Source organism: Hypanus sabinus, chromosome 12 (genome assembly GCF_030144855.1).
Source record: "Hypanus sabinus isolate sHypSab1 chromosome 12, sHypSab1.hap1, whole genome shotgun sequence".
Taxonomy (NCBI): Eukaryota; Metazoa; Chordata; class Chondrichthyes; order Myliobatiformes; family Dasyatidae; genus Hypanus; species Hypanus sabinus.
This window is the reverse complement of record NC_082717.1, coordinates 23,464,857-23,485,699: the sequence shown is the minus strand read 5'-3', so window position 1 is coordinate 23,485,699 and position 20,843 is coordinate 23,464,857. Positions and strand designations below refer to the sequence as shown.

Genomic DNA, 20,843 nt, shown 5'->3' with positions numbered 1-20,843 from the left:
TCAACTCTGTTATTGATTTGCATCAAACTCCAGAGATTTTTATTTACATGAGTTTGAGCTGATATGGTCCATAGGACAGAGTGTCAATGCGTTGGTCATTTCAAAATGTAATCAGATAACACTTTGCTTTATAAAATCACCTTTCATCTCATTTGAAGGAAAAAATGTTGATCCAGGTTATTAGAAATCTGAATTAAGAAAACAGAATTCATTAATTTGAAAATGTCACTCCACTCTTCAAGAAGGGAGAGAGGCAGAAGAAAGGAAACAGGAGGCCAGTTAGTCTGACCTCAGTGGCTGGGAAGATATTGGAGTTGATCATTAAGAATGAGGTCCCTGGGTACTTGGAGGCACTGACAAAAAGGCCATAGTCACCACGGTTTCCTCAAAGGAAAATTCTGCCGGAGAAATTTGGAACCTTTTTGAGGAAATAATAATAGACAAAGGAGAATCAGTTGATGTTGTAAACTTGGGTTTTCTAAAAGACTTTGACAGGTTGCCACACAAGGCTACTTAACAAGCTATGATTCTATGGTATTACAGTACAAATTCAAGCTTGGTCAAAGCATTGGCTGATTGGCAGCATGCAAAGAGGGAGCCTTTTCTGGCTAGTTGCTGTTTCACAGGGGTCTGTGTTTTATGACCGGTTCTTTATACATTATATGTCAATAATTTGGATGATGGAATTGATGGCTTTGTTGCAAAGTTTGCAGATGATATGGAAATAGGTGGAGGAGCAGGTAGTTTTGAAAAAGTACAGAAGCTACAAAAGGACTTCAATTAGGAAAATGGGTAATGGAATGGCAGATGGAATACAGTACTGGGAAATGTATAGTCAGGCACATTGCTAGAAGAATTGAAAGGATTGACTATTTTCTAAATGAAGATAGAAACACTGATGCAAAAGGGACATGGGAGTCACTGTGCAGGATCCTCTAAAGGTTAATTTGCAGGTTGAGTCTGTGGTGAGGAAGGCAAATGCAATGTTAGCATTCATTTCAAGAGGACTAGAATATACAAGCAAGAATATAATGTTGAAAGTTTATAAAGCACTGGTGAGGCCTCACTTGGACGATTAGGAGCAGGTTTGGGTCCCCTACCTTAGAAAGGATATCCTGAAGCTGGATAGAATTCAAAGGAGATTCATGAAAATGATTCCAGGATTGAAAGGCTTGCCTTATGAAAAGCGTTTGATGGCTCTGGACCTGTACTCACTAGAATTTAGAAGAATGAGGGGTGACCTCATTGAAAGGCCAAAGGCTTTGCTGGAGTGGATGTGGAGAAGATGTTTCCTTTGGTGGGAGAGTCTAAGACTGGAGGACACAGCCTCAGAACAGAGGGGTGCCCTTTTAGAATGGAGATGAGGAGGAATTTCTTTAGCCAGAGAGTGGTGAATCTGTAGAATTTTTTGTCACAGGCAGCTGTGGAGGCCAAGTCTTTATGTATATTTAAGGCAAAGGTGAGAAGATTCGTGATTGGTCAGAGCATGAAGGGATATGGGAAGAAGGCAGGAGATTGGGGCTGAGAGGAAAGTTGGATCAGCCATGATGAAATGGCAGAGCAGACTTGATAGGCCAAATGGCCCAATTCAGTTTCTATACCTTCTGGTCATATGATCTAAATTCAAGAAGCAGAATACAGGGGAGGGTGGTCTGGGGAGTGTTTATGGTAGGATTCTTTGTGCTAAAGTACAGAGGGCTCCATGAACAGAGATCTCTCAAAGCTTCTGCACAAGTTGATAGGGTGGTTAAAAAGCTATGTGATTTGTTGGTGTTACATCTAGAGAATACCCTAGTTAGGTCACACAGAATATTGCGCTCAGTTCTGGTCGCTTCATTATAGGAAGGATGTGGAAGCCTCAGAGGATACAGAGGAGATGTACCAGGATACTGCCTCAACTAGAAAACATGTCTTATGAGGATAGGTTGTGCAAAGAAGGATGAGAGGTGACTTCATAGAAATGTACAAGATAATAAAAGTCATTGATCAAGTGGATAGCTTGAGACCCTTGTTCCAGGGCAGAAATGGCCACCGCAAGGGCACATAATTTTAAGGTTATTGGAGTAAATTATAAAGGGAATGTTGGTGATTTTATTTTTTCTTGTATGGAAAGTTGATTTTAGAGGCAGATACATTGGGAACATTTAAGAAACTCTTAGATATGCACATGGATGACAGAAAAAATGGAGGGAAGGTTTAGATTGATCTTAGTAGGTTAAAAGTTCACACAGCACCTATGCTGTAATGGTCTATGTTCCAAGAAATTGCTGGACACATCTCCCATGTTAATCTTAAAATAGTGCAAAAACAATATTTCTCAAGAATTTAAGTAATGAACAGTAGCAATAGGAAACACCAAACACCGGTACACATGGCAAAGCCCAGAGGGATAGCACATCCTGTTTCAAAGTCTCTTTATTATTTATACAATGATAGATTATTGACGCAACTCCCTACAAATCTTCTGCATATCCATTAAAGATTCACAAGCACTTTACCCATGGTAGTACTATTTACCATGGTTAGATGGTAAGCAAAATAGTAGCCAAACAATATTGTTAACTTCTGCTAAAAGCAATTAGAGTGGGAAAAAAAAGATTCAATTTCAAATCATTTGAGGAGATGTAGTTGTAAGAAAAATAGTGAATGCAAAATAAAATGGGGAGAATCATAGAACTCTATAGCACCAGATGAATGATTGATGAAAGTACAGCCCATTTGAAAGAATAAATTGCAGAAGGCTGCACAGTTGCAATTCACTTTATACCAGGAGTCCCAACACATTAACAAAAAAAAAAGAAAAATGGGCTCATTATCCTTTGTATACAGACATAAAAAAGTGCTTGAAACTCTCAACAAGTCAGAAAGGCTCTGTGGAAAGAGAAACAGAGTTAACAGTTTGTAATTCATAGTTCTTTAGTCCATTTTACCTAGTGAACCAGCTCAGATCGGCAAAAGCATCTCCTTCACAATATCCATCAACACAGAAGCATCACAGGGCTGTGTGCTTAATCCTCTGCTCCATCTGCTTTACATCAATGATTGTAGGCTAATTACAGCTCCAACACCATATACAAGTTTGCTGATGACGTCACTGTTGTGGCCTATATCAACGGGGCTGATGAATCAGTATGCAGGAGGGAGATGAAACTTTGGCTGAGTGGTGTAATTACAACTGCCTCTCAGTTAATGTCAATAAGACCAAGGAACTGATTGTAGACTTCAGGAGGGGGAAAACCAGAGGTCCATGAGACATAATCATTGGAGGATCAGAGGTGGAGACGGTCAGTAACTTTAAATTCCGGGTTATCACCATCAAAGAGGACCTGTCCTGGACCCAGCATATAAATACTATTGCCAAGAAACACCTATACTTCTTCAGGCATCTGTGGAGTTCTATCATGTCATTGAAGACTTTGGCAAACCTCTGTAGATGTGTGGTAGACAGTGTGTTGACCGGCTGCATTACAGCCCAGTATGGAAACAACGACGCCTTTGAGCAACACATTCGACAAAGGGTCGTAGATTCCACCGATTACAACATAGGTAAAAACTTCCCAACCATTGTTCACACGGACATGAAACTCTGCCGCAGGAAAGCAGCACCCATCAAAGCTGCTTACCTGCCATCAGGTAGAAGTGCAGGTGCCTCAGAACTCGCACTACCAGGTTCAAGATCAGTTACCACCCCTCAACCATCAGGCTCTTGAACAAAAGGGAACAGCTACATTCATTTAAGGACTCTTGTATTGTTATTTCATGATCATTATTTATATCTGCATTTGCACAGTTTGTATACAGTTAACAGTTCCTGTTCTATAGATTTACTAAGTATGCCTACAGAAAAAAAGAATCTCCGTTGTATATGTGGTGACATTCACTTACTCTGATAATAAATGTTACTTGGAGTGCCTTCAACTGCTTCCAGCATTTTTTAAAATCCTGAATTTTCAGCATTTATAGTGGTTTCTAAAGCGTTCATCTGTCATGGTTAAGAATAACATCTCCACTTCATAGTGTGTTCTGTATATAGAGTCTATAATCTTGCATTTTCCTTTAAAATACTCCATGGCCTTGAGACATTTATATAAACTGATACATGCCTGTCTTTGCACTATTGAATAATGTATGATGAAACTCAATTCTTTTCATCTATGCACTCTTTAATTACGTTTTAAGTAAAAAGGAGAAAGTATCAGCTGGAGAACAACAGGGGGAAAAAAGGAAAGGGTATGAAATTAATTCGTTAATACTTTCAAACTACGTGCGGCAAAGTTCGGTAGCAAGTCTCTGCAGGTAACTCCGTGGTTTTCTGACAAATTGAGAACGCGGTTTTACCGCTACAACACAAAGCTGTTTTCTGCTTTATAGTGACTTTATAGTCAAAAGCTGCGAGGGTGTTCTGACAGTAACTTTTACAGAGGTATCTTGCATTAGTTTTAGGGAATTCCCAATCAATTCCTCCCCCCGCCATCTACAAAACGACTTCAGGGACTGCTAAAGGGTCTCAGCCCGAAACGCCAACGGTACTCTTTCCACAGATACTGCCTGGCCTGCTGAGTTCCTCCGGTATTTTATGTATGTTGTCAGGAACCTCGCTCTTTAAATAAAAAAGACTAAATAATAGCACCCTCAACAACAAACAAAGATCACACCAGTACTGTGGCAAATTTACACTTGTGATAACTTGCTGTCAACAATACTGGTCATGGACGGGTAACAAGCAAACACGTCCGCATCTTAGTGAAACGATTACTGGTCTCTACTATTAACAGTGGGAGCTGTGATAACACATCACCACTTTGATTCACTTTAAACGGGGTGGGGGGTGGTCATCTGCAAACCATTCTCAGCTGACCTTCATCAATGGCTCGGCAGCAGGCAGTAGCTCACCCAGGTGTATTCTATTTCACGGCGCCACGCAAGACGCGAGCAGTAAAGAGTTTATTGACTCACCTCAAGGTCCTCCTCGGGTTCTTCCACATCAGTTAAACTTTTCTTCTCTTTCCTTTGCTCCGGATTCTCTTGGTGTCTCAGATTGAGACTCCCCCCAGCCGTCATCCGTGACTCTGCCAGAACTGTAAATGCAGTTATTTTTCCCTTGGCTTAAATCTTCTTTTATCGACGGTTCACACTGAAAGGATTTCTTTTGCATACAAAATAAACCTGACAGCGCACTCGTGCTAGGCAAGAACAGACAAGGTTGCTTAACAAGTTCCAGATTTCCCGATAAACAGTTGACAGCGATGATAAATGGGGAAAATGCTTATAATTCACCTGAAGCTTTCTTGGCGAATTTTCAGCCTGGTGGAATCAATTTAATCAGAGAGCAGCGTGGATTCATCAACAGGGATGAATATTCACCTGGACCGTTTCCTGCGAAGCCATTAAATGGACAACATTTTAACTTCACGGTACACCTACAGATCAATTCTCCTTCCTTACGTGGAGTTGCAATGGAGTCCAATTGAGAACTCCATATAAAGTGCTGCCGTGTGGCACCTTATCAAGAGGAGCGTGGCATTCTGCCTTTGAGCTATGATTGGTTATCTTTTCTGCCGCCAAGTTCCAGGTAGAAAGATTCCCACCTGAAGCATCGAGACGCAAGAGATTGCAGCTGGTGGAATCAGGGGCAACCAAAAAATCTGTTGTAGGAACTCAGAAGGCTGAGAAGCATTTGAGGGAGAGTGAAACTTGATGCAGGGATACCACCCAAAATGTTGACCATTCCTTTGCCCCCACAGAACATTGCCACATAATTTTAGGTAGCTTTAAGATCTATCCGTGACCTGACAGAGAATGCTGAAAATTATATGTTTCATTTCCTGGGAAATGAGTCTGTACGCACAATGTCATCAGAGGTTAAAGATTAGCTTTATTTGTTGCATGCCCACCAAAACATACAGTTCCATTTTCAAATTGAGGTTATTGCCATTCAATGTTACGCGTGTATACATGAAATGAAACAAGTTCTTCCACTCAAGGTACACAACACAGTCCATATAACTCGCACACAACACGTAAAATGATATTACCACAAACAAGTTAACAAGTAATAAGGTGCATTTAAACACAAGTTAAAAAAATAAACAGTATAATGCAACTGGCGCTTCATATGTGATGAGACCTGGGTGGTGGCAGAGAGGTCAGTAATCCTACGGCCTGGGGAAAGAAACTTTCACATCCTAACAGTTCTTGTCTTATCAGCTTCCTGATGGTATTTGTCAAAGAGATTGTTGGATGGATAGGGGGCATCAATGTCGATGCACTCTCCTGATAAATATCTCTGATGGGTGGAAGAGAGACCCTGATCCTCTCAGCAGGCTTCACAATCCTTTGCAAGGACTTGCAGTCAGATACCTCGTGATTTCCGTACTCGATGATGATGCAACCACCCTCGATGATGCACTTGTAAAAAAAATGGTAGGGGAGGGGGGGAGAGCCTAGCTCACCTCAATCTCCACAGAAAGTGGAGATGCTGCTATGCCTTCTTGACGAAAGAGGTGATGTTAAAGTAAAGGACATCAAAAGTAAAAGTGACAATAAAAGTAAAGTAAAGGACTAGCTGAGATCCCCCCATTACATGCATTCACAGGAAGCTGGTGCTCCTAACTCTCTCACCAGAGGAGCCACTTATGTGCAGGGAGGAGTGGTCAATCTGCAGCTTCCTAAAGTCCACAATCATCTGGATGCTCTTGTCCACATTGTTGTTGTGCTTGCACCATTCCACCAGCTGCTCAACCTCCTCTCTGTAAGCCATGTCATCATCATTTTTGATGAGGCCAACCACTGTTGTGTCACCAGTTAGTCTGAACTGGATCTTGCAGTACATTCATGTGTCAGGAGCATGGACAGCAGTGGACGGAGGATGAAGTCCTGGGGGGAGCTGGTGCTCAGCGAGATGGACCTAGGGATGGTGTTACCAATATGGACTGATGATCACCTTTCTGTCAAGAAGTTCAGGATCCAGTCTGAAAGGCAGAGAGAGAGAGAGAGAGACAGTGAGTGGGAGGGAAGGAGAGAGAGAGTGTGAGGGAGAGAGAGAGGGGGAGAGAGACCTTGTGCAGATAGATCTTCGATTTCCTCACTTGCAGATCCCAGTCAAGTGTGATTAGCAATAACATCTCCCCCACAATCATTATCACTACAGAGACACCACAAAGCTTTGTGTTTAGCCCCTGCACTACTCGCTTTACATTTATGATTGTGTGGCTAAGCATGATCCATTTGCATATTAAATTTGATGACAACACTACCATCATGGGCCAAATCTAAGGGGGTGGCAAATCAGCATATAGGAAACAGGATGAAAATCTGGCTCAGTAGTGACACAAAAGCAACCTTTTACTCGATGTCTTCAAGACCAAGGAGCTGATTATTGACTGCAGGATGAAGAAACTAAAGGTCCATGAGCAATTCCTTATTAGGGGATCAGAAGTGCAGACAGTCAGCAGCTTCAGATCCCTCAGTGTTATCATTTCAAAGGATCTGTCCTGGGCCCAGCACGAAGTGCCATTACAAAGAAAGTAAGGTATCGCCTCTACTTTCTTAGCAGTTTACAAAGATTTGACATGTCATCTAAAACATTGACAAACTTCTATTAGAGTTGCAGTGGAGAGTATATTGATCGTTTACAATTATGAAGAAAGCACGGAAGCACCTCTACTTCCATAGCTTGGTATGGAAACACTTAATGTCCTTGAACAAAAAAACTATAAGGAGTAGTGGAGATGGCCCAGTCCATCACAGATAAAGCCCTCCACACCATAGGGCACATCTACTTGCACTGTTACAGGAAAGTAACATCCATCATCAAGGACTCCCACCATTCAAGCATGCTGCCATCAGGAACAGGAGTTGAAGGATCCAGACCACAAGGTTCAGGAACCACTAAACCTTCAACCATCAGGCTCTAGAACTAGAGGGGAGAACTTCACTCACCCCAACACTAAACTGTCCCAATAACCTATGGACTCACTTTCAAGGGCTCTTCATCTCATGTCCTTGATATTTTTTGCTTATTTATTATTGTTGTTATTATTTATTATTTCTTTGTATTCAATGTGAATGCCCATAAGAAAATGAATCTCAGGGTTGTACATGGTGAATATGTGTACTTGGACAAAAAAATTACTTTGAATTTTGAACTAATACAGCACAGGAACATACCCTTCAGACCGTGATGCCCATGACACCCATGATGCCAATCCAAACTAATCCCACCTGACTGTACGTGGTCTGTATTTTTCTATTCACTGCATGTTCATGTTCTTGTCAGAATCAGATTTATTATCATTGACATATGTTGTTTTGTGACAGCTGTACGGTGCAAATACATAAATCTATAAATTTCAAAGAATGTGGAAACCGTGTACCAAACTCAGAGAAAACTTAGAATAAACAATGTTGAAATTGATAAGCTATCTGAAACAAAAATTTTAGGAGTGGTAATAGATAGTAAATTAAGCTGGAAACCACATATAAATTAGGTCAAAACAAAAATGTCAAAATCTATTGCAATACAAAGCACAAGATTTCTTAAATCAGGAATCTTTGTATACATTATACTGTTCACTTATAGTCCCATATATGACTTACTGTGTAGAGGTACGGGGAAATACATACAAAACATATACAAACTCAATTTTTCTACTCTAAAAGAAAGCCATTCAAATTGCAAATAAGACAAGTTATTATGAGCCAACCAATCCACTAAATTCAACTAAACACTTTAAACAGACAGACATACTTTATTGATCCCGAGGGAAATTTGGTTTCATTACACTTGCACCAACCAAGAATAGTGTAGAAATATAGCAATATAAAACTGTAAACAATTAAATAATAATAAGTAAATTATGCCAAGTGGAAATAAGTACCAGACCAGCCTATTGGCTCAGGGTGTCTGACACTCCGAGGGAGGAGTTGTGAAGTTTGATGGCCACAGGCAGGAATGACTTCCTATGATGCTCAGTGTTGCATCTCGGTGGAATGAGTCTCTGGCTGAATGTACTCCTGTGCCTAACCAGTACATTGTGGAGTGGATGGGAGACATTGTCCAAGATGGCAGGCAACTTGGACAGCATCCTCTTTTCCGACACCACCATCAGAGAGGTTCGTAGATTCAAAATTCAGAGATTTTGTAGATTTTAAAATAATACATAAATATGTATAAAGTTAAAAATGGACAGTTACCACAAAGTATCCAAAGATTGTTTAAAATGAGAGAAAGTCAACATGATTTGAGAGGAACATGTATATTTCCAAAACAAAGGATAAGAACAAATGTAAAAAAATCATTGTATATTAGTCAGAGGGGTGAATATATGGAACAGTTGTAAGAATTTAAAAACATGTACCACACTTAACAAGTTTAAAAATTACTTAAAAATAATTTAATGAACAAATATAAAATACACAATTTAAAATGAATGGGAGCAGTGTAAATAAATGACACTTGGAATTGATTTTGTGTTAAAAGATGATGAAATTTTTTTGTTTTGATGTGATGATTGACACTAAATATGTTTTTGTATAAGTAAGAGGGGTAGGCATAATAAGCTGTAGCTTCAGCTTATTGAAAATGATGCTTTTTGTTATTTTTGTACTTATGTTTATAAGATTTCATTTATTCATTCATTCATTCAAAAATTTCAAAGAGTGGAATAACAAGGATAGTAATATGGACTTAGTGGGGAAGAACCTGTTCCTAAGTTGTTGAGTGTGGGACTTCCAGCTGCTGTACCTCCTCTCTGATGGAAGTAATGGGAAGAGGGTACTTTCCAGACGGTGAGAGTCCTTAATGATAGATGCTGCATTTTTGAGGCTTTGCTTTATTGAAGATGTCCTCAATGGTGGACAGTGTTGTGCCCATCATGGTGCAGGTTGAGTCTATAAACCTCTGCAGCCTCTTGTGACCCTGTACATGAATAATTCCACTTTGGTTAAAAGACAGTGAGTGACTCTCTACCCTGAAGTATATCTATCCTGGACTGATTATCTAACTAACATTGCAAAGAATGTTTCTTTTGCATAAAAAATCTTCCAAACTTATTTTTTTTGCCAGCATAAAATAAAAGGACATGTCATCACAGATAATATCAGTTACTTGCAATGCTCTTACATTAAATTAATAATAAATCACAACCATGTCTTGATTTGTATTTCAATCAGCCTGTGTCTTTGCAAAATGTTTAACCAGATTTTCTTTCTTAACTGAAGCTGGAATGTTCTATTTCCTATTTTGAATTTCAAAGCAGTAACATTAACCAAAATTTTGAATAGGCAGAATTTGCAGTGCAACATTATCCACTTTATTTAATGACCCATGCAAACAATGATAAAGTGCTGTATAGATTTTTGGTGACCATAAAAGGAACAATGATATCAATCAAATAATAAAGTTCCGACCATTGAGGTCGGCATCTTTGGATTCCAGGATAATATTTCTATGGCATTACCCGTGTAGCCTACTTCCACAGAATACATAATTATCCATGTAAAACTTCCTTCATCACCAGCCCCAATCTCAAAATTTGCAGTCTGTTCATCTGATATTTAGTTCTGGATGAACAGGTATTTTCTTCTACTAAATATGATAAAGAACAAAGCCACGGTCTGTGATCCCTGAAACAATTTGTTTTTTTTTGCCAGTTTCTCTCTGGAATTTGTACGAGGCAAAACCAGTCAGTTCATAATCTTGTTGTCATATATCATGGAGTCATAATGCACTGCAGCACAGAAACGTGCCCTTTGGCTCACCTAGTTCATGCCGGATTGTTATTCTGCCTAGTCCCTTCAGACCACATATTAGCACAATCGCAGGCAGAACCTATTTCCAACTGGGCAACATACCTGACTCAGTTACTGACTTACCTCTTTCTTTGCTGAAAGGCTCATTGCTTCACTTAAGCTTGACAATCCCAGTGCTGGCCCTCCTCGTCCCAATTTCCATAGGAGGTCATTCTAAATCCTAACCACCCATGTTCTAATCCAATCATCCAATTTATTTTCTGCTGTGCTTGCTGTCTTATCTGGCTTCCCAGTTAATAAACATCTTGATTTTAAAACTTCTGACATCATTTTCAAGTCACACTTTGATGCCAAGGACAAGGAAAAACAATAACAGAATGCAAAATAAAGCATTGCCATTGCAGAGAATGTGTACCACAGGCATACAATAACATGCAAATCCATATCAAGGTAGACATCTTTTGTCCAGTATGGCAAGGAGGATCTGACAGGAAAGGAGAATGCCTAGGCTAGGTTGGGTCTATGATTGTGTTGGCCACTTTACTGAGGCAGCAAGAAATGTGTACAGAGTTCATGGGAGGTTGGTTTTCGTGAGTGTTGAGCTATGTCCACAACTCTCTGCAGTTTCCTGCATTCTCTGCTCTCCTCCAACTTTAGAGTTTGGATCACCACCGAATGTAAACACCCAACAATTGTTGATCATTACCTGCCAAGATCTCCACCAATAGATTTTTCAACCTAAACCTCTCTGGCTCACCTCTACATATCCTACTTCTGCAAATTTCTCTTCTGCTGAACTTCTTGCATGTTTATTCAAAGAGAACATGAAAGTGCAGATAGTAGAGCTGCTGGCTCATAGCTCCAGTTACCTGAGCTTAATTCCAATCTCCGAGCTCTCTTGTTTTGAATTTTCTTGTTCTCCTGTGATCATGTGGTGTTCTCCAGCACCCCAATCTTGACTTTATAAGTTGGTTGGTAGGCTAATTAGCCACTGTAGATTTCCCCTAATACATTTGAATTACTATCAGTCGCTACTTTATTAGATGACTCCTGTGTCCAATAAAGTGGCCACAGAGTGTATGTTTGTGGTCTTCTGCTAAAGTAGCCCATCCATATCAAACTTAGAAATGCTGTGCATTCAAAGATGCTCTTCTGTATATCACTGTTGTAAAGCTTGGTTATCTGAGTTACTGTCACCTTCCTCTCAGCTTGACCCAGTTTGGCCATTCTCTTCTGAACTTTCTCATTAACAAGACATTGTCACCCATAGAACTACAGTTCACTGGATGCTCTTTTTTGTGTTTTGCACCAGACTCTGTAAACTCCAGAGACTGTTGCGTGTGAAAATTCAAGGAGACCAGCAGTTTCTGAGATACTCAAACTGCCTCATTTGGAACCAATAAACATTCCACATCTAAGTCACTCAGACCACATTTCTTCCCTAATTCTGATGTTTGGTCTGAACAACAGTTGAACCTCTTGACCATGTCTACATGCTTTTATGCATTGAGTTGCTGTCACATGATTGGCTGATTAGATATTTGCATTGACGAGCAGGTGTACTTATAGTGTTCTCGCATATGTGTAAAAACTCTGAACTAAACACCAAGTATAAACTGGTCAATGAGGCGCGATCCCAGTAAGATTATCCGTTTACTGTTCACTCTTCCACGTTAACGTATGGTAAAAACTGTTGATAAAACAATACAAAATATATACAGTATTTGTTTCCTTCTTGGCATCACATTTACATCATAAATACTTGGAAAAATAAAACTACAACAAACTATATTACATTAAAGTACAACATACAGTCAGAATCTACCTATGCCATCAACTGCTTTAAATACTTCAACACAAACTATCCACAACTCTTTAAATAACAAAGAACATAAACTTTATCAACCGTCATTACTTTTAACAGAATTTTTACTTCAACATATCAATTATCTTATGAACTTACGGCGTTGCTTCTATGAAGTTTCTAGTGCGTAGAAAGAAACTTTTCTAGCGCTGATCCTGCACACACAAGCCCCCTCCTTCCCGTTTCTGCAAACCGGTATTTTCCCACAAGGCGCGGCAAAACTGGGTGTGGCGTCATCGCATGCCGCGATATATCACAGACAATGAATTTACTTTCAACAACCTTAGCTTTAACTAGAAAATGATTACAAACGATTTACTAAAGCGAAAATATAATAAACTAAACAAATGCCTTAAGGGCGACACAGTACTCAATAAAGTAGCCACTGAGTGTTGTTGCATTGTTGTTTCTGAGGAGAACAAAATGGGATGAGTGTAAGATTAGTGTCAGTCAGTGGATAACTGATAGTCATTGGGGACTCAGTAGCATTGTTTCCATGCCGATTGACTTTTCTAATCAACAAATGCAATCAGCAATTCCCAATAAATCTCTTCCTCCAGAGAGTGGTGAGGATGTAGAACTTGCTGCTGCACGCAGTAGTTAAGGGAAGTATGCAGAATCTGGATATTACACAACGAGGAAGGAGAGATGAGCAGAGGATGGAGCTCATGTCAATGAATGCAGTCACTTCATCTGAATTGCCTGATCAGTGCTGCAATTTACTTGTACTCTTGTTCAGAAAAACTTGAAAAATAAAGTCCCATGCTTCCCTTTTTTCATTTGGAGAAGGAAGTCGGAGGGTCAGAACGGGAAGTGCGGCAGGAGCCATTTTGACTTTCTCTTATTCTCAACGGAGTTAAGAGAGGAGGGACTGCGCAGGTGTGTGATGTCGGGCAGTGAAGCGGGGAAGATTTAAAAAGGACTCGGCCTTAAACAGTGGGCAGTGTCGTTCGCGGGCAGAGGAGTGAGCCGGGAGCAGAGTGTAGGCTTAAGGGCTTTGGCTCAATGGGCTTCAGCGGAAGCGGGCGAGGCGAGGTAGGTTTAGGTTCCAGTTTTTCCTGTTATTTGAGGAAAGCGGAAGTACGAGTGTGAGGGCAGCTTGTTGTTCTCGGTGTCGGATGTGGGAGGTCCTGGAGTCTCCTAGCCTCCCGGACGTCCACATCTACACCAGGTGTGCTGAGCTGCAGCTCCTAAGGGACCGTGTTGGAGAACTGGAGCTGCAGCTCGATGACCTTCTCCTGGTCAGGGAGAGTGAGGAGTTGATAGAGAGGAGTTACAGGCAGGTGGTCACACTGGGGCCTCGGGAGGCAGACAGATGGGTCACGTTTAGGAGGGGGAAGGGGATGAGACAGGCACTAGAGAGTACCCCAGTGGCTGTACCCCTTGATAATAAGTACTCCTGTTTGAGTACTGTTGGGGGGACAGCCGACCCGGGGGAAGTGACAGTGGCCGTTTCTCCGGCACAGAGTCTGGCCCTGTAGCTCAGAAGGTTAGGGAAAGGAAGAGGAAGGCAGTAGTAATAGGGGACTCGATAGTTAGGGGGTCAGATAGGCGATTCTGTGGATGCGATCAGGAGACCCAGATGGTAGTTTGCCTCCCTGGTGCAAGGGTCTGGGATGTTTCTGATCGCGTCCAAGATACCCTGAAGTGGGAGGGTGAGGAGCCGGGGTTGTGGTACATATAGGTACCAATGACATAGGTAAGAAAAAGGAAGAGGTCCTAAAAGGAGAATATAGGGAGTTAGGAAGGCAGTTGAGAAGAAAGACCACAAAGATAGTAATCTCGGGATTACTGCCTGTGCCACGCGACAATGAGAGTAGGAATGGAATGAGGTGGAGGATAAATGTGTGGATGAGGGATTGGAGCAGGGGGCAGGGATTCAAGTTTCTGGATCATTGGGACCTCTTTTGGGGCAGGTGTGACCTGTACAAAAAGGACGGGTTACACTTGAATCCTAGGGGGACCAATATCCTGGCAGGAGGGTTTAATAGAGCTGTTAGGGAGGGTTTAAACTAATTTGGCAGGGGGATGGGAACTAGAATGATGGAGCAGAGGATAGGGAAAACAGAAATAAATCTCAGGTAGTGGGCAGTAAGGATGTCAGGAAGGACAGGCAGGTGATGGAGCAAATTTGTAGCCATTGGGATGAGTTGCAGTGCAATCAATGCAAAAAGTACCAAATATTGGACCTAAGGTGTTATACTTCAATGCACGCAGCATAAGGAATAAGGTGGATGATCTTGTTGTACAGTTACTGATTGGCAGATATGATACTGTGGCCATCAGTGAGACGTAGCTAAAGGATGCATGTCTCTGGAGCTGAATGTCCCAGGATACACGGTGTATCAGAAGGATAGGCAAGTAGGTAGAGGGGGTGGCGTGGCTTTAATTGTAAGAAATGATATTAAATCATTAGAAAGAGTTGACATAGAATCGGAAGGTACAGAATCTTTATGGGTTGAGCTAAGAAATCGCAGGGGTAAAAGGACCCTGATGGCAGTTATCTACAGGACTCCAAACAGCTGCAGTGATGTGGACTACAAATTACAACAGGAAATAGAAAAGGCTTGCCAGAAGGGCAGTGTTATGATAGTTGTAGGGGATTTTAACATGCGAGTGGATTGAGAAAATCAGGTCGGCACTGGATCTCAAGAGAGAGACTTTGTAGAATGTCTACGAGATGGCTTTTTAGAACAGCTTGTTGTTGAGCCCACTAGGGGAACGGCTGTACTGGACTGGGTGTTGTGCAATGAACCAGAGGTGATTAGAGAGATGGAAGTGAAGGAACTCTTAGGAGGCAGTGATCACAACATGATTGAGTTCACCGTGAAATTTGAGAAAGAGAAGCCAAAATCCAATGTGTCGGTATTTCTGTGGAGTTAAGGAAATTACAGTGACATGAGAGAGGAACTGGCCAAGGTTGACTGGAAAGGGACACTAGCGGGAATAACGGTAGAGCAGCAGTGGCAGGAGTTTATGCAAGAAGTGAGGAAGCTGCAAGACAGATGTATTCCAAAGAAGAAGGAGAAATTTTTGAACGGAAAAAGGATGCAACCGTGGCTGACAAAAGAAGTCAAAGCCAAAGTAAAAGCAAAGCAGAGGGCATACAAGGAAGCAAAAATTAGTGGGAAGACAGAGAATTGGGAAGTTTTTAAAAGTTTACAAAAGGAAACTAAGAAGGTAATTAAGAGGGAAAAGATGAACTATGAAAAGAAGCTAGCAAATAATATCAAAGAGGATACTAAAAGCTGTTTCAAGTATATAAAGAGTAAAAGACAGGTGAGAGTAGATATAGGACTGATAGAAAATGATGCTGGAAAAATTGTAATGGGAGATAAGGAGATGGCGGAGGAACTGAACGAGTATTTTGCATCAGTCTTCACTGAGGAAGACATAAGCAATATTCCAGACATTCAAGGGTGTCAGGGAAGAGAAATATGCACAGTCACAATTACAACAGAGAAAGTACTCAGGAAGCTGAATAGTCTAAGGGTAGATAAATCTCCTGGACCAGATGGAATGCACCCTCAAAATGCTGGTAGAACACAGCAGGTGAGGCAGCATCTATAGGGAGAAGCAATGTCGATGTTTCAGGCCGAGACCCTTTGTCAGGACAAACTGAAAGGAAAGATAGTAAGAGATTTGAAAGTAGTGGGGGGAGGGGGAAATGCAAAATGATAGGAGAAGACCAGAGGGGGTGGGATGAAGCTAAGAGCTGGAAAGGTGATTGGCGAAAGTGATACAGAGCTGGAGGAGGGAAAGGATCATGGGACGGGAGGCCTCGGGAGAAGGAAAGAAGGGGGGAGCACCAGAGGGAGATGGAGAACAGGCAAACAACTAAATATGTCAGGGATGGGGTAAGAAGGGGAGGAGGGGCATTAACAGAAGTTAGAGAAGTCAATGTTCATGCCATCAGGTTGGAGACTACCCAGCCGGTATATAAGGTGTTGTTCCTCCAACCTGAGTTTGGATTCATCTTGACAGTAGAGGAGGCCATGGATAGACATATCAGAATGAGAATGGGACATGGAATTAAAATGTGTGGCCACTGGGAGATCCTGCTTTTTCTGGCGGACCGAGCATAGGTGTTCAGCAAAACGGACTCCCAGTCTGCATGCGTTCTTTCCAATATATAAAAGGTCACACCGGGAGCACCGGACGCAGTATACCACACCAGGTGACTCACAGGTGAAGTGTTGCCTCACCTGGAAGAACTGTCTGGGGCCCTGAATGGTGGTGAGGGAGGAAGTGTAAGGGCAGGTGTAGCACTTGTTCCGTTTACAAGGATAAGTGCCAGGAGGGAGATCGGTGGGAAGGGATTGGGGGGACGAGTAGACAAGGGAGTCGCGTCCAGCCTGTTCTGTGTATGGGAGCCATTATATCTATTCTGTAATTTGCCTCTCAGTACTGTCATGCACATAGATAAGTCTGGTTCCAGCCTGTTTTGTGTCTGGGTATGTGAATTACTATATCTTTTCTGTAAGAGGAACTGCCAGTTAGTTGGTGGACCAAGCTGTCTGTTACTGCTCCTGTTTAAGCGACTAACTGAAGTGCCCCGGAGGCTTTGAATAAAGGGTTTATGCTTAAATAGTCTCTGAGAGTTTATCCGGATTCGACTTCCACATTTCCAGCAACTGCAGATTCTCTCCTGTTTGATAATGTGTAAAGGACAGTTGTTGTGGTTCTTAGCTAATCACATTGATGGCCTTTTTAAAAATGTTTCAACACATTTGAATAATATGCTATAACCACTCAAAGCAGTCAATCAACTGGAAGTCTTTCCTTTTGTAAGTTGAACTTAGCATTTATTTCAAATTTAATGCAAAAATGGCGATATTAAGACCGTAAGATATTGGAGCAATATTGGACCATTCCACCCATTGTTTGCTCCGCTATTTCACTATAGCGGATCCATTTTTTCCTCTCAGTCCCAATCTCCTGCCTTCACCCTGTATCCCTTCATACCCTGACCAGTCAAGAACCTATCAACCTCTGCCTTAAATATTCATAAAGACTTGGCCTCCTTGGTTGGCTGCGGCAATTGATTCCACAGATTCGCTACTCTCTGGCTCATGAAATTCCTCCTCACCTCCATTCTAAAAGGACACCGCTCTCTTCTGAGTTTGTGTCCTCTGGTCTTAGAATCTTCCACCATAGTAAACATCCTCTCCACATCCACTTTATCAAAGCCTTTCACATTTGATAGGTTTCAATTAGGACACCACTCATTCTTCAGAATCTAGTATATACAACCCAGAGCCATCAAATGTCCTTCATATGACAAGCCATTTTATCCTGTAATCATTTCTGTGAACTTCCTTCGAACGATCTCCTGTTTCAGCACAACCTTTCTAATATAAAAGGCCCAAAACTGCTCACAAATGAAATGAATGCATTTGCCTTCCTCACCACAGACTCAATCTGTAAATTAACCTTTAAGGAATCCTGCACAAGGACTCCTAAGTCCCTTTGCACCTCAGTTTATTGTAGTTTCTCTCCATTTAGAAAATAATTACACCTTTCATTTCTTCTACCAAAGTGCATGACCATACACTTCCTGACACTGTATTCCATCTGCCACTTCTTTCCCTATTCTCCTAATCTGTCCAAGTTCATCTGTAGCCTTTCTACTTCCTCAAAACTGCCTCTCCTTCAACCAACCTTTGTATTGTCTGCAAACTTTGCAGCAAAGGATTAATTCCATCATCAAAATCATTGACGTATAATGAAAAAAGAATTGGACCCAACACAGAATCTTGTGGAATATCACTAGTCACCGGCTGCCAAACAGAAAAGGCTCCCTTTATTCCCACTCTTTGCCTCCTGTCTGTCAGCCATTGCTTTATCCATGCTAGATATCTTTCCTGTAGTACCTTGGCCCATAGCTCGTTAAGCAGTGTCATGTCTGGCACCTTGCCAAAGGCCTTCTGAAGTTCCAAGTGCACAACAATCCAAGCTCCTTTGTCTATCCTGCATTTTATTTCTTCAAAGATTTCCAACAGATCTATCAGGCAAGATCATCCCTTGAGGAAACAACGCTGACTATGGCCTATTTTATCATGTGCCTCCAAATACTCTAATACCTCATCTTTAACAACCTAATCCAACATCTTCCCAACCACTGAGGACAGACTAACTGGCCTAAAGTTTCCTTTCTTCTGCCTCTCTCCCCTCTTGAAGAGTGCAGTGACATATGCAATTTTCCAGTCTTCCAGAACCATTCCATAATCTAGTGTTCCTTGAAACATCACTAATATTAGCTCCACAATTTCTTCAGCCACATCTTTGAGGACTCTGAGGTGTACACCATATGGTCCAGGTGACTTATCTACCTTCAGACCTTTCATTTTCCCAAGAACCTTCTCCCTATAATGCCCCCTGACACCCGGAACTTCTACCATACTACCAGTGTCTTCCACAGTGAAGACTGATATAAAATACTTCTCAGTTCATCCGCCATTTCATTGTCCCCCATTACTCCAATATCAGCACATCTCTTCTAAGATGAGGAGCCCAAAACTGTAGACAATTCTCAAGCTGAGGCCTCATCAGTGCCTTATAAAGCCTCAGAACCACATCCCTGCGCTTGTATTTTAGACCTCTTGAAATGAATGCTAGCACTGCATTTGCCGTCTGCACCACCAACTCAACATTCAACTTAACCTTTAGGGTGTTTCTCACAATGATTTCCAAGTCCCTTTGCGTCTCAGATTTTTGGATTTTCTCCCTGTTTAGAAAATAGTTCGCACATTTATTTCCACTAACAAAATGCATAACCATGCATTTTCCAACACTATATTTCATTTGTCACTGACTTGCCTATTTTCCTAATCTGTCGAAGTCCTTCTGCATCCTACCTGTTTCCTCAGTAGTACCTGCCCTTCCACCTATCTTCGTATCATCTGCAAACTTGGCAACAAAGCCATCTATTCCATCATCTAAATCATTTAATTACAACATAAAAAGAAATGGTTCCAAAACCAACCCTTGCAAAACATCACTAGTCACTGGCCACCAACCAGAGAAGTACCCTTTTATTCCTACTCACTGCCTTCTTCCAATCAGCCAATGCTCTAACCATGCTAGTAATTTTCCTGTAATACCATGGGCTCTTAACTTGGTAAGCAGCCTCATGTGTGGCGCCTTGTCAAACGCCTTCTGAAAGTCCCAATATACAACATCCACTGCATCCCTTTATCTATCATACTTGTAATCTTCTCAAAGAATTCCAACAGGTTCATCGGGCAGGATTTTCCCATAAGGAAACCATGCTGACTTTGTACTATCTTGTCCTGTGTCACCAAATACTCCATCACCTCATCCTTAACAATTAACTCTAACATCTTCCTAACCACTGAGGTCAGGCTAACTGGTCTATAATTTCCTTTCTGCTGCCTTCCTCCTTTCTTAAAGAGTGGAGTGACATTTGCAATTTTCCAGTCCTTTGACACCATACCAGAGTCCAATGATTTTTGAAAGATCATTTCTAATACCACCACAATCTCTTTCAGCACCCTAGGGTGCAGTTTATCTGGTCCAGGTGGCATGTACTTTTAGACCTTTCAGCTTTTTGAGCACCTCCCTTGTAATAGTAATTGCACCTACTTTTCTTCCTTCACACAATACAACATCTGGCAAACTACTAGTGTCTTCCACAGTGAAGACTGATGCAAAATACTCATTTAGTTCATCAGCCATCTCCTTGTCTCCTGTAACTATTTCTCCTGCCTAATTTTCTAGCAGTCCTATATTCACACTTCTATCTTTTACAGACTTGAGAAAGCTTTTACTATACACTTTGATATTATTTGTTTTCATATTTCATCGTTTCCCTTCTAATGATTTTTCAGTTGCTCTGTAGGTTTTTAATAACTTCCCAATCCTCTATCTTCCACTAATTTTTGCTTTGCTGTATGCCCTCTCTTTTGTTTTTACATTAGCTTTGACTTCCCTTGTCACCCACAGTTGTACTATTTTGCCATTTGAGCATTTCTTCACTTTTGGAATACATATGTCCTGCACCTTCCTCATTTTTCTCAGAAACGCACATCATTGCTGCTCTGCTGACATCCCTGCCAGCAACTCCTTCCAATCTTCTTTGGCCAACTCCTCTCTCATACCACTGTAATTTCCCTTAGTCCACTGAAATACTGCTACATCAGACTTTACTTTCTCCCTATCAAATTTCAAGTTAAACTCAATCATAATGTGGCCACTGGTTCCGAAT

At 41.3% G+C, this 20,843-nt stretch overlaps 1 long non-coding RNA gene across 2 annotated transcripts in view; it reads right to left on the bottom strand.

Annotated features, from left to right (window-relative positions):
• Nucleotides 1-6,409: 6,409 nt before the first annotated feature.
• Nucleotides 6,410-20,843, bottom strand: part of LOC132402458 (uncharacterized) — a 55,890-nt gene continuing 41,456 nt past the window's right edge. For both annotated transcript variants that reach the window (XR_009514904.1, XR_009514905.1), the window contains exon 2: nucleotides 6,410-6,971. This is a non-coding gene — a long non-coding RNA (uncharacterized LOC132402458). The remainder of the gene's footprint in view (nucleotides 6,972-20,843) is intronic.